This window comes from Bombus affinis, unplaced genomic scaffold, assembly GCF_024516045.1.
Source record: "Bombus affinis isolate iyBomAffi1 unplaced genomic scaffold, iyBomAffi1.2 ctg00000059.1, whole genome shotgun sequence".
NCBI lineage: Eukaryota > Metazoa > Arthropoda > Insecta > Hymenoptera > Apidae > Bombus > Bombus affinis.
In genome coordinates this window covers 1,049,614-1,067,869 of record NW_026108820.1, presented here as the reverse complement: position 1 = coordinate 1,067,869, position 18,256 = coordinate 1,049,614, and the positions used below count along the sequence as shown (strand labels likewise).

General features: G+C 34.8%; 4 protein-coding genes across 6 annotated transcripts in view; 2 read left to right on the top strand and 2 right to left on the bottom strand.

The window, feature by feature from the left end:
- LOC126926783 (uncharacterized) overlaps positions 1-11,978 on the top strand; it is a 77,496-nt gene extending 65,518 nt beyond the window's left edge. For both annotated transcript variants that reach the window (XR_007714861.1, XR_007714860.1), the window contains one exon: positions 11,587-11,978. The gene's annotated coding sequence lies outside the window, so the exon portion shown is untranslated. The remainder of the gene's footprint in view (positions 1-11,586) is intronic.
- LOC126926781 (uncharacterized) overlaps positions 1-18,256 on the bottom strand; it is a 77,511-nt gene that overhangs the window by 46,301 nt on the left and 12,954 nt on the right. The window lies entirely within an intron of this gene.
- Positions 1-18,256, top strand: part of LOC126926770 (uncharacterized) — a 77,767-nt gene that overhangs the window by 55,884 nt on the left and 3,627 nt on the right. The window lies entirely within an intron of this gene.
- The window catches only part of LOC126926771 (uncharacterized), a 77,699-nt gene that overhangs the window by 56,138 nt on the left and 3,305 nt on the right, over positions 1-18,256 (bottom strand). The window lies entirely within an intron of this gene.

The window sequence follows — 18,256 nt, the reverse complement described above, 5'->3', positions numbered from 1 at the left end:
AAGTAACTCCAACATTGAAATACTCCAACGCTTCCAATCGAAAACGCTAAGATCCCTATTAAATGCACCCTGGTACGTTACCAACGAAACAATCCACCGTGACCTCAAGATACCTACAGTCAAAGATAAAATACACAAGTCCAGAAGCAGATATAACACAAGAGTCAACAACCACCACATCCCATTAGTGACCCAACTACTGGACACGACGGACCAGATCCGCAGACTAAAAAGAAAATACCCTCTAGATTAAATCCTTAGTTTCTACTAGAACCAACAATATAAAACTATTATAATCCATGTCATTGTATCACGCCAAACTAAGTTACTGAAAATTCTCAACGAGAATTGATTGTAAATATTCTAATAAATAAAAAAAAACATCTTCTCAATTGCGCTACCAAATACCTACGGACAAAATTGTTCTTATAAATTTATGAATATTATGTGTTTACGTATTTGAATGAAAAGTGTTTTTCTTCACTTCACTTCAATGTAACGAGACGTGTCTATCATGATTACACCGGTAAAAATTGAGACTAATTTGGAAATATATATATGGAAGCTAGAAGATGCTTATTGCAGACGTACACATAGCAAAAAACTAATGTACAATGTAAAGAGTATTTTTAAACATATGATTGATTAGGGGTAAAAATGCTGCTACTAAAAATATTGTGACTTATTTATACAATACATAATTAACTGTCCAAATACCGATGGTAATCAATAAGCATCTTATAATTCCTATTTACATTTATTTCAAAAGTTTCTTTCGTTTCATAAGGAAATAATAGATGCACGACACTTTTTGTTTTATATTATTTTATCGATTTATGTCTGATCTATTTTGTAGTAATAGAACAAAACGAAAGAAACTTTTGAGACAGCCTAATGCATCTTGAAATTCATGAAAAACTTCAACAAAATATTCATGGAAAGTTTCTGTAAGCGTCCGAATACTTTCGTGAGCCATTATATGTATAATAATTCGTTACAATGTTAGTGATAGCTTGGAAAGTGAACTATTTTTATTATACATCTTTTTACTTTCCATATTACGCTCATAGATACTCTAAAACGCCGCGATACTAACTCTTATCTATCATGTTTACGAATGCCTATAATTTGTGAAACCGCTTCTGATTTTACGGAAATTTTGCAGTTGCTTGATGAATGAAACAGATTTGTTAAGAGAATCACATGTTATAGATACCTGAACTGTGATTTATTTAATATATCTTTTCTGATTTGTTATCCTGCAACATTTCCATGTTTTACGAAGCTTTAAATTAAATTTCACAAGTTTATTTTCCTTAAGCTAAAGACGATGCTGGTGAAATATTTATTTCTGAAGTAAAAAGTAAAAATATAGCTTACATATTGCTTGTATTTAATCATGTATTACGATTAATCCTGTTGCGATACTCGTATATTTCAGTTAGGCTCTGGTTTTAGTAAACAAGAAAGATTTATAATATCTTAAGAGGATGTTTAGCATGAAATCATGCTAATAAGAAGTTTTTCATGTTTTTCTTCAGGCTTAAAATATTTTTTAATGTTGTGAAAAAATTGGGTTGAAAATGAATAAAAGGGTGCAACAGGGTATTTAAACAAACTAATATCTCTTATATGAATAAGTCGAGTGATATGCTGTAAATTATTTTCACAAAAAGACACCCATTTTTATTATTGTTTTCTAAACAAAATTCAATATGATTTGTTATACCTGTAATAGGAAGTTTCTTTAACTAACATTTAGTTATCGATCCTATTTTTATTGAAGTTTAACAATACTGTTCAATGTTAATAATTATTAATTTACAAGTGAAGGGTAATTCCAACGAAGAAAGATATCATTTGCAAACAAATAGTTTCAGATAAAATCAGCATTGGTACTGTAAATTTAAGATATTATAAATCTAATATGTATTGTTTCGCAAAGCGGGATTCATGATGAAAAATTAAATATAAAAGTCCATGAAATTTTGCAAATTTAAGCATCTCAGTTGATACAGCTTTAATAAATGTGAACAAAAGTTTAGTCTATCTCTATATTTAAATAACGCATGATATTTAATTCTACAGTATAATTAAACAAAGATTCGAAGCTGAAAATTTCGAAATATAATAGAACAATATATCGTACAATAAATGTTATATGATGTTCTGTAAAGGAGAATTGCATTTTTACGAAGAGGATCAAAGATAAAAGAGATTTTTGTTGAACGATACGACCGTTTCGAAATTCCATTTTGATCTTGTGTATGTATAGTGTATCTCGTACAAAAGATATTACAACAAGCGTCCAGTCATAATGTGAAACATTAATCAAAATTTCTAATCTCGAGTGTTTCAAGCCCCAGAACTCATCTTAATAAATATAAGAAGGATAGATTAAATTCAATCTGTTTTTTCTAATTTTCTCGTTAATAATTAAATATGAGCATCAATCAATCAATAGTTCATAATGCACGGTATAATGCGTGTATAACATTCATCTGATTTCAATTAACTTACGTTTAAGCAAAATAATTATTCGAACTAGTTTATCATTCACATTATTACACATTTTAATTGTATATATATCTAGTACAACATAGAAAGGATGTTTTAGGATTATGAGTATTCATTTAATTTTTAAGAAGAACAATAAGATTCAATACATGTACACAATAGTTAAAAATATGAAATCCAGTCGCTTTTACATTAAGTACCATTTCCTCGTAAATGAACATACAAAAGATAAATGTCAATAACTATAAATGCCTGTTTAATGTTTCTTTTTTGTTACGATTATATATGTAAAATTAGTTCTTGTAATGAATACTGCTTATAGGAATAAGGATTATTTTTCACTTGAAATAAGTTTGCTTTGATATTTTAAATGACTGAATAAAATGCGGACAAAATATTTTAACCATACACGTAAAGATTCAAGTACGTTACATACAATAACTATAAGAATATATTTTTAAAAACGTAAGAATTTGTACTTTAGATAGCAATGCGTTTAAAAGTTATTTTATGAATTCACTTTATTAATTACTGATTTAAAATCTCCAGCATTTTCAGTAAAATGTCCAGAAAGTAGAAGAAAAGTACAACAAAAGTAGAAAACAGTTAATTTTGTAATATAAATTTATAGTCTACCGAATTAATACTCATATTTCTAAAACAGGGTCTATACACTTTCAAAATTTCAATCAAATCATATGCATAGTATTTCTTTTATCTCATATTCTAATTTCACCACATTGAATTTTCTAAAGAAAGATGATCTATTTATTTTATATAACGCAAATCCTTTATTTTAGATATGCAAAGTCAAATATATTTTTGTCAATAAAGACACAAAAAATCTTAGATGTCTAAATGTCAGCTTTAAGAACAGTAGACTTGCCTGCCTTCAAACTTAAATGTCCTTTCCAGTAGTAAAACTTAAATAACATTAACAACGGCAGTAATATTTACACCTACAGATGGAGGATATTAGACTTCGATTAAAATACAAGTAGCTCAATAAATATGTGTCTAAGTACGATGGTTAAAGAATAACGATTCGTCATTCTTTATTCCAGCGCTTAATGCTATCCTTCTTTCAACAAATACAATCCTAGAACAATGCCGCTGAAGAGAAATGTTATACGTGAATTTATTTGCCTTTGCGGGACGAAGGTTTATTAAATTATTAAATGAAAATATTAAATGAAAATGAATATGTATAATTATGTGTATAAAAATTGATATATGTATGTATGTATATATATATATATATATATATATATATATATATATATATATATATGTCGGGTTGGCGTTAAGATTAGAGTTAGGTTTAAGGGTGTGAAACGAATCCCTATTGGCGCTAGACGTGATCGTTATGCAATAGAGGAGATATTTACTAGTGCAAATATGACTATGATGGAATTGGACAAGTAATCGCGATAATTAGATACTCGAGAAGCAAATGACAATGATCCTAGGCTCAATAACGAATCCGCGGTCAACGGGATGACGAACTTTACCCTTCGTTAGCGTCTAAGTTACACTGTATGTTAGAGCAAGGGGCAATTATTACGTATACGAAAGACAGGTCGATTGCCGATGAGATCGCACTAGAGAGAGTGGCTCTCCGTCGCGGTGACGCTGTCGAAGAAATCTATGATGGGTGTGCCTAAGGGCACGATCATGAGAGTGCCAAGAGATCATCGGATTCGCGGAGAAAAGTCTTCGTTCGAAGGGTGAGGGAAATTGAAGTTGCTGTTAATTGGTCAATTTCCATGTTGGTGGTTAGAGAAAGATATTAGCTGTCCTTGGGAAAAGTTGCTAGCGGGAAGCGTCGTTCGTGGAAGGATAGATTTCTCTTATCTTCCCGTAGTGGGGGCACAGGCTATTTGTCTACTTGAAAGACTTTGTATAATTGAAACTTAATATTCGTAGCCGGTCCTCGCCCAGCTAAACATATACTGTGAAGATGCGTTGGCATCTGGCAATCACCTTACCCGAAGGACAAAGTCTGCGTGTGGCGAGCCACGGGGCAGAAACCATTGAAACGTTTACCGTCGTGCCCTGTCCCAAGTATTTCTTTTAAGAAGAGCTATAGAATTACTTCATGCCTTTGTTAGACAAAACGTTCATCCCTTTGATCGCGGCTACGTTCGGCGACTGATTGTCGCCTCGAGCCCGAGCTCACTATCATAAATCTCAAATAAATACAGTCGGATCGAATGACAACAGTTTCTTAATACGGCTATAGTGAAATCTAAATTTCAATACTAGGGGTCTTCCCAAAGTTCCAAAGGGAAGGTTCCGGTGTTCTTTCATCTCCGACATATATATATTATTATAATGACTTATTTTAATAATGACTTAATTTGTATAGTAAAAACAGCTAAAATCTCATGTAAGATTGTTGGGATGTTACGTGATATTTCTGTTGCATCATTGATTATCGTTATACTTTGAAAAATAATTAAGGAAGCGAACAATGCGTGGACGATTATGGCAGTTTTATTAATAAACGAACGTTTAATAGAGAATATGGATTTACTGGATAAATAAATGTTTCATTAAATGTAACTGTTACGTGCAGAATAATATGTTGTTACATGTATGAACTAAAGTTGATGTAATACTCATATTATATTTATGGTTTCAAAGAATTAATAAAATCTGCTGAGATTCAAACGTATGCTCTCCCTTTTATTCTATGAGAATTAAACATTTGGAAGATTTTATGAAAATGCACTAAACAATCAGAAGCATCTGTTTCTCCTTTTCTTTTTCTTTTTTTTTTTTTTTTTTTTTTAACATGTTGATTGCCACGCGATTTTTATACTTATTTTGACTTGGATAGATAGATTAAAGCGTACCATACCAAGACATTTTATTCTTGCAAAATATTCTAGTCTATTTGCGTACCTAAACACCTAAACACTCAACGTGTTGAAGAATTTCTGTGCAAAACAATTCCATCGCTTTGTCACGCTTAACGGCTCAATCATCGAAACATGTATCACAACGCACGAATTATGATAAAAAAGAAACTGTCTTTCGAATAAAAGCAATCCGTTTGCCAGGTGCGCTTAAGGATGTACAGGACGTCGACGGAGCAAGTGTACGAAATACAGCCGCTGGAGGGTAACAGTTCCGCTCAACGTTACACTCAACAGCCTAAACAACGATTCTCTGAAATGCCTACTCCGTCGGTTTCGCCGACGTCTTCTCTCCGAAAGCGCGTCTCGGAACTGCCAAGAGCCGCGAGTGCATCCGTTTCCGGTGCTGCGGGCATTGTCTGCTCTAATACGGATCTGATATCGATCCTAAGCTCGTTAGCGTCTTCCGCGACGGAAATCAACCGATGCGGCGAGGAAGCGCCGAGTTCCCGGGACGATAGCAAATCAAACTGGCCCGGAAAAACGACCGAACAGAAAGGAAGTCGATCGAAGAGCTTCCGTTCCAACAGCTTCGACGTGTCGACATTGCACGGAGCTAAAAGTAAGCTTAGCGGATCCTCGAAAGCCGCTATTTCGACCTTTATGGCTCCGTCGAATTGGTTCACGAAGAGACACCAACCGATGTCGAAAAAGCCGGAAGATTTGGTAACGGCCAGTTTAAGTCTCAAGTTCGATAAATCGAAGGTAGTGAAGGCGGTGAAGGAAACGTTGGGTAAAAAGTCCCCTAATAGCGAGGTCAAACACAAAGTCGTATGGGACAACACTAGTGGAACCAAAGTGGACGCTCAGGTAAGTTGTATTTCTCGTTACGATATCGTTTCTTGTTTAAGAGCCATCGTAGGTGAAAGGAGGAATGCAAGAACGCACATAATACGCAAAAATCTATGGCAGATTCAAAGTACAGTACTCGTTGTGATATTCGGTAAAGATAATAAGTTCTTCTATGGAGATTTCATTTTTCAAATTATTCTCGTACAAGTACGTATTTGCATAAATAAATAACACACGGTCTCTGCGTAAATACCCAGGCCAGTTATAAATATTTCAGTTTGCCAACGATATCTCAACATGTGGGACACTCACATGCGTGCTACTTCGTGAGCGATGATAAAGGCGCTGGTCAAGCCTTCGTCTCGATTTAACGCGCACGATCTCGAAGGACCTCCTATATCTAATCGCGTCAACCATACAGCAACATCGTGATTTACGTCCTTCGAGGACAGCATCTTTCTGTTCCATTTGTTCACGTTCTCGAGAGATCGTCTGGCATCGCCACGGCGGACCTACGACAATTTATTAATATTTTCTTAATAAAAGCTAGCAAATATTACGAATATATTATATTTATTATTACATCATGCATTATATACTATATATAAATATTCGTCAATGATAATAAATATATGTGCAAGTAATCGTGTTGTTGATTGTAATCAAATGTAACTTGTAACGCTATTAGTATTTTAATCTTCCTGAAAAATGTTGAAATGTTGATTCGACAGCAGAGAAGAATAGCAGAAAAAGAGAAGTAAAAGGAATCGCAAGTGTCGTATATCAATGATATTATCATAGGTCTATAACATTAAATTAAGATTCTTAAGAGATGAAAAAGGTTTAATAGTCGATTATACAGATATTTCGGATACACGATAAATGCGAGGTTTGTCAATGATCCGTGAAAATTGTTTGTTTGGAAATTTGTTTCCAAGGGATCGTTCACGGTTGTCCAATTTAACAAAATGGAACTCGTTGCATTTTATCGATCTAGAACGTCATGCGCAGATATTTTGACCTATATAATTTATATACCATACACTGTACAGATAAGTAGAAAATAAAATAATTGACACTCGCATATGCGTATCTCAGATAGTTACTACTTTAGTTAAATGATTTAATTTAATGGAAATCGCTTACCATAACGTCTCGTTTTTCCGCGTATAAAATCATTCGTACGATCACTAGAATCATGTTGGATTCGAGCGATGGGTCCATGTAAATTGCACTGACCTAGGATTAAAATACGTACGAAAATGTAACAGGCGTTAAAACAGTATTACAGCCTTACAAATAAATTATTATTCAAAACTCTCGTAAATACATCGTATCTTATATAATTTTCCTAAAAAATTAATTTTATTCGTTATATTTATCTTAGGAAATGTACGTTATTAATCTCAACAGCATTGGAAAACCAATTACCGAATGGCTGAAATTAATCGATTACAAAATTCCATTCCGGATAAATTATTCGCTGAACTTTTTAAAAGATACGTGTAAGCTTTGAACAGTGTAAACAGAAAATACAGAGCTTCCATCCGAATATACGATCGAGATGTTTGAAAGCAAGTAGCGTACGTTGAAAATACAGAGATACGCATAACTCTGCCCTATGTTTCCCGGTTGCTTGCGTACATATGTAGTTGGAGGTATTCTATATCTAAGTATAATAACAGAATTTCGTTTGGTATTACTTACGATGTTTAAAAGAGCCAAGATATATTGCTGTACTCGAATTCCATGAAAATCTACCACGGAGTAATCAGCAGCTATTCCAAGCTCTAGCCATCGTGGCGGCGAATCCTTAGCAGCTGGTCTTTTCTCTATGAAATGACTTATCTTAGAAATCGACTTATCTTCCACGAAATTAGAAAGCCTACTCGACTCGACTTGATAGCTTAAACGCATGATTATTAAAAGCATAAATTAATATCTACGAGCAAGTATTCGTGGAATAATTATTATGATATAAATAATTATTTCAAAAGTATAATTTCAAAAATATCAATTCGGTATCACCGTGAATTTCATCCTGCAAATTTCTTTAAAATTCTTGACAAATTTTGGTAAACGTATTCCTCCAGCAAATTTTTCTATTTTTCTATTTTTTTACATTAAATTAGGCAAGATAGATAAAGATTCGTGCAATGGACAATATACATATGTGTAATAGACAGGGAATAATAAAATAAATTAAAAACAGCGAAATATAGATGAACGTGTAGAAGATCAAGCGAGAGTGGAACGCAATAGGGAGAATACTTGTAAACCGAGTTTCTTTTAAGGCTGAAGATAAGCTATTCTTATATTACATGCTGTTATTATTACTTTTGTACACGATAGATTGGAATATCAGTACAATTTCTTTCTTTCAGTAATATTCGATGATTCGTTAATTTATTAACCGCTATATTGTACGTGGTAAGTAGAAAAGCAACGATTGTACAAGAATGGCATTTGGAAAAATATTTGACTTACTTGATAATCTGTTCCTTTGCCATTTAGGACCAGAGAAGTATCCAATTTCCTCGGGATTTGTTATTTTATATAGGTTGGGGTTGATAATCAATCTCGGATCCACTCGGATTGGTTATCACACCTTTTATTTTCTCTCTTATACAAAACACCAAATCACACAGCAAACGTCTAAACTCTCCCAATGCGTCTTAGCAATTAAGGCGTGGTCGACTCCTATGGCAAAAGAGCGTCGTTAGGAGTCGTACCAACATAACCCTAGTAACCTTTTAGTAACTAGCGGTCATACCAACTGAGCATTTCTCAACAGGATTTACGTCGATCGATAATTCTTCCACTATTGTATCGTTGTATTCTGTGGAGACATCGTCTTTTTCATCGTACAGAATCAATTTCTCAGCTTCTGGATATTCCACGTCGAAGACGTCACCGGAAAGATTATAAAATCCCTGAACATCGTGGCTTAAGGAATCGCGTTTGCTTCGTTTCGACTTTTTCTTAATTTCTTCAACTTCAAATTTATTCGATTTCCCTGTAACCGAATTTTCAACGTTTTACCACGTTTGCCTGTCTTATCTTCGCTATTCTCGTTACGGATAAAATGAAAAAATAGTTGCAAAATTTCTGAAATTGTAAATACGACCAGACTGGAACGTATCAACGACATATACGGTGTCACAAAATTGTGACAAGTCAATATTCCAGTTGTTAGTTTGTTGAATTTACGCCACCGCTGATTAAACGTATCACGCTTTAATAGAAAATTCAATTTCCCAGCGGGGAAAATGGAATTTTGCGCTAATTAAAGTATTGCGCTTTTGTACAAAATTCCATTGTTTTCTGTTGCCCGCGAAAATGCAATTTTACGACGGACATTTCAGACAAATTTCCATCAGATGGCTTTCCATCCGTAAAAAAGAATGCTATCTATAAAAGTATGATACAGTGCACTTACTTGATTGCAATGATATCTCAACGATTATTAACAGATACCAAGATGTCTCGACAGTTGCAAAAATCTTTTATAAATAAATTACACGTGGCTCGCGAATCTGTTTCAACGTTGCTGGAAACTTTTTGCGTATATGATATACGAAGCATTTCGAAATGATCATTGCAGCACTGTAGCGAGACACGCCTAACTTGATCGTATCGATGAAATTTCAAACGGATTTGGAAGTGTGCGTAGAAGTTATATTTATCAGGGACACGTACTTTCCAAAAATCATCAAACTATTCGAACAGTCAATTATTATTTAGTATGTTAATAAGCCACGATGTAATACTCTTAAAGAGTTAGAAAGAATAAATTTTCGGAAAATGGAACAATTTGACTTTCAAATGGCTCGTACGTGATGTAATCATCTGTTTGATGAACTTTTAATTGCTATCGTAGATAGGATCGTAAAATACTACGAACGTTACAGACATTGTCGTGATTTTGCTATAAAGTAACACACGACGCGTAGTCCGTTTGATGTTCGATTTGCTTGGCTCTTGTAATCCAATTTCAATAAAATTGTACAAAATGCACGTGATATGAAAGAAAATATAAAATATACAAAATACTCTTTACTTCTCTTTTTTTTTTCTTTTCAATCATATCCTCAAAAATATGAATTTGCATCAAAATCTACAGTCTAATTAGAATATTAGAAAGAATATTCAGACAGACGATGTATATAAAGGAGATACAAATTACGACGATGAGAGAACTCGCAAGATATTTGTATCTGTGAAATTGCAACTGTTGCGTCGATAAATATCTACGCCGATTAAATTTTTGATACACTTCGGATTCTCATCAGAAAACCAGTAATAACATATTTCTAATTCGTAATATATTTCTGATATACAGAGGATGCTCTCAAAAATATATACACTTTAATTAAATGGTATCGTGAAATTGCTGCATCGTATTATTACAATTTTTATACAAATCTTCCTTTCCTTCAATTTTGTGTACATTTCGGATGTATTCCTTTCTTTTAATCCTATTAATGGATCGATAGATTTAATTTTATAAAATTGATTTTTTGAATATTTATACATTCCATATCTTTTTAAGCACCACGTTACATGATTCTTTCGGTAGAAATAACTGCGTAAAATTACATTTTCTCTGTACCTGGGAGCTTTTGCGCGGTGAATTTTATACGATCGAAGCCCCTTTTTCGAGTGGCGTGGGTGCTTCGGCATGGGAAAGTGCCTCTCCATTATCGTTTTAGCTGGCTGTTTCCATTTGTATAAAATCGTCGTTATTATCGTCTTTATCACAACGAAACCATCCCATTACATCAGTGTATTTAAGGTTTCCCCACAGTTACCCCATCATTCGAGCAATCCACGTGCTTTACATAATTCTCAATATCACGTTTCCATTTTCAAACATCTGTGACTGTAGCTTTTCCAACGTCACGTACTCTTGATGAATTCTATCGCCGATTCTTACACCACCTCCCACGTTTTTAATTAAATTGTATTTTCTTTCTGTACGACTGGAACGTTGTTAGTTTCATACCAAATTCTTATTTATCGGAATTCTATTCCATTCTATTCGAACAGAGAAAAGAATGTGTAGATTTTTTAAAAAGAAACTGTTTTTTCGAGCTATCGCGGGGAGACGCGGTCGTTAGAATACGCGTCAACGGGAGTCGTAAATTCCCGTTACGATTAGAATGATCGACACCACGAATAGTTCGATCTCCGTATTTCGATTAAGATAATAGGGGTGATTCAGGTATGATAACGCTGTGGCTCACAGAGTTAAAATATATATTTCCAACACTTAGTATACACGATTGAATAGATATAAACACTTAATAACTTATCACGCTGCAATAATATAGATATGAAAGTAACACGGTATGAGACTTAATGTTAGAAGTTAGATCTTTGACTGTGGTAGGAAATTCTGAGAGATATAGAAACGGCGAGAGTTATAGGGAATGCAGGAACTCTAGTCACCGTGAGAGACGATGGAAAACTCTGAAGCTTATTCTAATGTGAATACGGAGGAAAGCTTGGTATGGGTGTGCCCTTTGAACGAAGAACGCGGATTCGTTGCTTACATTTTTAGTTAGTAAAGTGAGGGCAACAATCCGCGATGTCGATTGGTTGGGAATATGTTAGGAAGGAAGAGAGGAGGAAGAAACCTCCTACCAACTTGGGTCCTAGGCGACATTGTTTACAGGGAAACTCAGATTTTTCGTTAGGTATATCTCCGCTTTCTTCGTAATTCTTAAGAGCACATAATAAACCCAAGGACCTTTCTAAAAACCGGCCGAAAACTCTTCTGGAATTAGAAAGTCTTTTCTGGCAAACAGATGTGCTTAGACCATGTGTGCGAACAATGCAGCTAGAATTGCAACTTTATAGTGGGTCCTTGGGCCTCTGGAGTGTTAGAAGGACGGCAGATAGACCGTTGGTTGGCAAGCCGCGCGGGATGGCGTGCAGATGTGTTGCGCGACAGAACAGAAACTTATCCGTCACTGAGAAATGTTAGGTTCGACTGATAAAACGTACAGACACCAGAGTATTCGTGGGAGCAGTCGAACATCAACGATTCTACGATCTCGGCATATTCCACCTCAAACGCGATTCCGTAAAATTCAAACTAATCGTCCAGCGAGCTGTTCCATGTTTTCCAAACTGAACAGATCGTGAGCATCGGCCAGCGATATGGGAAATGAAGATAATTTCCAATTGTTCGTAACATCTGACGATTATTCGACTTAAAACATAGTTCTCGCGGTCGCGGCAAACAAGTTACGCAGGCAATTTGTCAGCTGTCGAACGAGAGAGCTGGCTGGTTGTACTGCGTTGAAGCAGAGCGATTCGAAGAACGGCAGAGACGCGAAAGGGAAGCGTTCACCGAGAATACGTCCGTTTCGTCTTTCTCGTTAGACGGTGGAAATGAATTGGCGATTTCACCATGAATACTACAAAGGAAGTTAACGCTGTAACTGGCGCGAGTTTCGCGTGAAACGTAGCCTTTGACGAGGTGAAAGCCGGTTTGTTTGCGCGTCTCGCCGAACAAATCCGATAACTAAAATTGTCTGACGAAATTGTTTTACACGAGCCGTGTTCTCGGTAACGCTAGCGGCTATTTAATCAAAATTGTCGGCCGCGTTTCTCGTTGGCCGTTCGATCCACCAACGTGTAATTAAAATGATAATCTTAATAGATCCTCATGGACATAGATAGCGAGGCTGGCAGTTGGCGAAGCGAGCTAAGCAAATAGCGAATTATATCGCGTGTTATAACTGGATGGTGGAAGTTTGCGCATATTTTTACACTGATAAATTAACCCTGCTGCTGATCCTCTAATATTTCTCGTTCGATCTCATCTATTACAAATAACAGATACGTAAGACAACATAGGAAAATATATAAGTAAATAGTATCGCGAATAATTACGAATAATTGCATTCATTTTCGTTAAAGGTAAATTATATTGTATTTACGTGCCAAGGATAGAACTGAAATTGCCGCTGATATTGATTTATTCTTGTTAAATTTCAATGTCAGAATAAAAAAGTTTAGCAGTTAGCGGTTGCGACCTCTTTGAAAAGCGTGTACCTAAAAGTGTGTCGCGAACAGTAAGCGATGGCGAGTATACTCGTCGAACACGGAGTACGGGTGGCTGTTATAATATAGAATTAAGTTGTTACGAAACGACTGTTTTATTTTTCAATTTAGTACTGACGGGACTCGTCGTAACGTAAAATACTGCCATCTCTTCGTGACGAGTATACTCGTGGAAAACAGCCAATTGGTTAAACCAGGACCAGATCACGATACCGTTTAAAGATGAAATTTGTAGAATGGTTAGAGTTAGAGAATATCGGAACTTTGTATTATTATAACGTTTACCATCGCTGCGCTCTCGATATTAACCCTTAACTGCTGCTCTGGGACTCCCAGACGATATAAACATCCGCGTAACTTCGCTCTCGAGCAACGCGTGATGTCAAGTGTCTTGGTAATTTTCAATTAAGTCGCCCCTTATGACTATAACTTATAACTTCTGATCTTTGTTCCGTATAGGAGTAATTGAGAACGTACAACTTTCCTTTCGCTTTGTTTCGTCTTGTCCATTATGGATGAAAATGCGATTATAGTTACGAAACGAATCATTCTTCGTTGATCGCGATACAATGGAAATGTTTACAGCGAACGTTCCCGAGTGCTTCGAATAAAGAAAGAACGATGCAATACGATACTCTTTGACTTATAAATAACTTTCCTTTGAGACCAATCGGTGGATCAATTTTCTGGCTCCGCAGACGCAATGTTACACGTAATCCTAGGAATCGTGAAGTTTTCAGTCTTTTCTAATATTATTTTTCAACTTGAAATTCAATCTATTGGACGTAGGAATATTTTTACTGTAAACTATTAGAAAAATGTCCATCGTATAATCGACGAGCATCGCGAGAGTAATATCCAGGCTTTAAATTCTAAAGGCTCGTTACCGTACAACTGTAGTAGGCAACGTCGTTGCTCTAAACACGTACGTAATTTTGTTCACATTGTATAACCGATAACTATTTTCTTTTTATTATTTCTTTTTATTCGAATGTCCTTCAGCTTTCGCTTTACCACCGTACATCATCCCTACGTCATGCACCGATACTATTTTTCTTTTACACTGTGACACTTACTTGTCTGCTTGACCATGCGATCCTGATCATCATGCAAATGGTCCAAGACTGTTGTCGTAATACTCTACGGAATAACTAAAATTGTTGTATCGTTCTAACACGTTATAGATTTTATTAAAGAGGAACGTTTACTCGATAGAAGACTCAGATTCATGAAATAAGACACCGGTTTTCCCTGACGCCACTTTACGATATAAATAATTAAACTTTTTCTCCCTCGTATATGGAAAGCTTAAAATACTTTTCCTGTATTATCTATGCCAAATCTCCTGTCAATTTCGTTACTAAAATAAATGTTACAGTTATCAGCAATAATCGCCTGCACTCGACTATACGTTTCTTTAATTAAAAATTTATCAAAGCGAAGTCTTCGATTCTTTAAATTCTGCAAAATTTGATAAAAACGCGCAATGACTCGAAACTTCCGACGAGTAATGTACGCGAAAGACTCTGTATACTCGTTAGGTCGTTCCTCAAACGAGAAACAGATCGAACTGTTCGCGTTCGAGTCAAACGTAAAGGGAAAAGATTAAATTTCCTAACTTTCCGTCGATAGGATCTTCATCGACGTTTATGACAGTTGACTTCTCTTAATTAGCGAAGCTTCAAGCTTTCGATATTTCCAAGTTTCAATAATTCTCATTCTCCGTTCGCCTTTCAATGACCGTTATTAGCGTGAGCGTGTGTCAATAATCAAAGCGAACGATGCTCTTTTGAACCTTCCTTTCCTCTTCCATTCGTCTTCCTTTTCAGAACGGAATAATGGCTAGATCTACTTTACTCGTTGCGCTGATTTAACGAGTGCGTGTTTATTCTCTCTTTATTCTTCGTCTGCTTCTGCCCTCGCGTCTGTTGAACATCGATTCGATTGCTGAACTCGACTGTGTGATTCTCCTATCAGGAACGACATTTGCGTCGGAATATACATGTTACGGTCGTTCTTTAAAATTCTTCTAAATTAAAAGTTCCTTAAAACTCTCCTAGCTGCAAAGTTCTTCTCCTGAAAGAGTCGCGGTAAACGTGGATATCTGACGTTACGCGTTCGTTAACGAGCATCTCTTATGTCAAATATTACAAAGCAACGATTTACCCAAAATATAGAAATATCTTCCGAAATAGCGGACTCATCGTTAGATTATTAGATCGCGGATGTTCGTGCATTTGTGGGAATTTTAAAAATGCAAAAGTCCATGAAACGTTTAAGAAACGTAGAGGATGAAATAAATCTCTATCCGTTTCGGTTTATTCAGTCGTATTCGTGAAAGTAGCAAACTGCACGAACATACGTATATTATTATTATTATATCTTGTTTTTGCGAAAAGCATTTCTCTTGCAAGCATTTGCCTTTTATATTTCTTACTTTTGGCGTTCCGCGTACTTATAGGAAATTGCAGCTTAATCGTTGCAATAAAACTTATCGCTTTCTATTTTCCGTTTCTGCACATCTTCGTAAATTTATCGTATTAGCGACGTGAAGTATAACGGACGATTGATCGTAAATTGAAATCACAAATTCCCCATCGACCATTTCACAACAGACTGCCGCAGTTGCATGTTTTATAGGGGTGAATAGCCGCAGAGAAATCGATTCCAGTTCTACAAGGGACAAGTGTTATTGCTTTCATTTGAGCGCTCTGCCTAAGTATATTGTTCGTGGATTTACTGCAACAATGTTTAGGATTCTAAATTGCAACCTCCCAAGAGAAAACTTCGAAATGCTCTAAATATCGTATCGGCTACTTTCACGTAATGATATATTTGTTTTTTGACAAATAAATAAAGAAAAGAAAAGAAGAGTAAAATACACATCGAGAGTATTTTACCTGGAATACGTATTCAAGGATTATTTGCAGATTTTTCAGACCAAAGATACTTTTGTAAAGTGTATAATCATTTATCTGGAAAGTATTAAAAGTACTTCGTTTCTAGTAGGATTATATAATATCAATATCGTATTTAGGAAGTTGTGAAATTGCGAACTTATTAATAGGAAACACCATATAGATACAGAGAATGAAATTACTGATCGATACGGAGGATATTAATTCATTTAATATCTTGGCGATAGCAGATGATCGCTTTGCAATTAATCAGTACTCTGCAATTTATAATTGGATATAATGCAGTTAATTATTTAAATCAATTGTTACGTGTATAAAGATTGATAGCAGGTATTTATAACTTTTCTGCGATTTTCACATTAAGCATGATGAAGCAGTTGAATGATTAATTGATTCTCTTTAACATAGCCACGAGGGAGACGAATTTTTTTAAAAAGAAATATTCTCTTACCAACTACCGTCGGCAAAATACCGAGCGTAGGATTAAACTGTTAGTTGTGAAAACTATTAATATTAAATTAACGTTCGTTGGGACGATATTCGTTGGAATTATATTTTCAAAGTCTCATCTTTATGTATACTACCTGAAGTATAATATTTCTGCAAATAGTGAAATATAAAATAGTGAAATGACGATGTTACAGTAAAAATTGTTTTATCGTACAAAATTGAATATCTTTGTGTATTTGCTACGATATAATTATTAAAAAGAAGAAGAAACTTTCGATCATGAGAAAGATGGAATATAATGAAATATATTCAGACATTGAATAAAAATTTTTATTTTCATTTCGGAGGATGGAACGAACACGAAATATGCAGCAAATTTTGCGAATATTTCAAAATGAAGGAACTGCGCAAATATAAATATTTGCAAGTTAATTGCACTTAATATGGAACACCTGACTTTAAAAGCTTCCCAAAAACAGAAACATGCTTTTCTTTTCAATTGCTTTCGAGAAATTAATACGTCCTTTCTGTGTCGCTTTATAAATTCTTTTAACATCGATATTACGTTTTTTCCTAATATTAAATTCTAACAATTTCTTACAATTTTTCAGCTGAAAGTTGTATTAAAATAATTTTGGCAACTGCTGAAAATTGTTGAAATTGTTGCACCAAGAGCGTAATTTCTGGGAAAAAAGGGTCGATGAGAACTCAAATCCCTCCGGGACTGTTTTACTCGCTCTATTAAACAAACATGTTTAATGATAAATCATGCAAAAAGTAATATTTTTTACGTTCATTATTTAACACGACTCTCAGAAAAATTTTATAGGCTGTCAAACGTAACAATCAACTGCATTCGATCAACATGCTTTCATTTTTAAGGAAGTATTTCATTTATTATTTGCATTATTACTTTAATAAACGTTTGCTATACCGTTAACGTTCATATCTATAAACCAACGTTTACTTACAGCTTTACCCTTACATAACGTCAATCTTCGAAAGAATTACGGATTTTTATTATACAATATATTAATCTTAGTTATTATAACGTTAAGTTATTAGCAAAATTACAAGATTGAAGTTACCAGAAGAAAAAAAGCGAGGTGTTCGTTTCCTCTTTTACAAATATAGAAGAGGAAGGTTGCTTAAGAATGATTAAAACGTAAAATGAAATTCTAATTAAATAAACGCCGTATTACCATTTTTCTACTATAGTTTCGAGTAAATTCCGCGCACTAATCGTATTTCTCTACGGCACAATAATAACATTCTGTTAATCAGTCTTTGAAATGTCACCGCAAATGTTCCATGTGCAACGTGACGTGTATTCCGTGATAATTTTCTTAAACTATATGAAGTTAATGTAAATTCGAGCTATCGCGGGGAGACGCGGTCGTTAGAATACGCGTCAACGAGAGTCGTAAATTCCCGTTACGATTAGAATAATCGACACCACGAATAGTTCGATCCCCGTATTTCGGTTAGGATAATCGGGGTGGTTGATGCGGTATAACACTGAGAGTCACAGAATTATAATAATATATATTTCCAACAATTAGTCTACACGATTGAAAAGATATA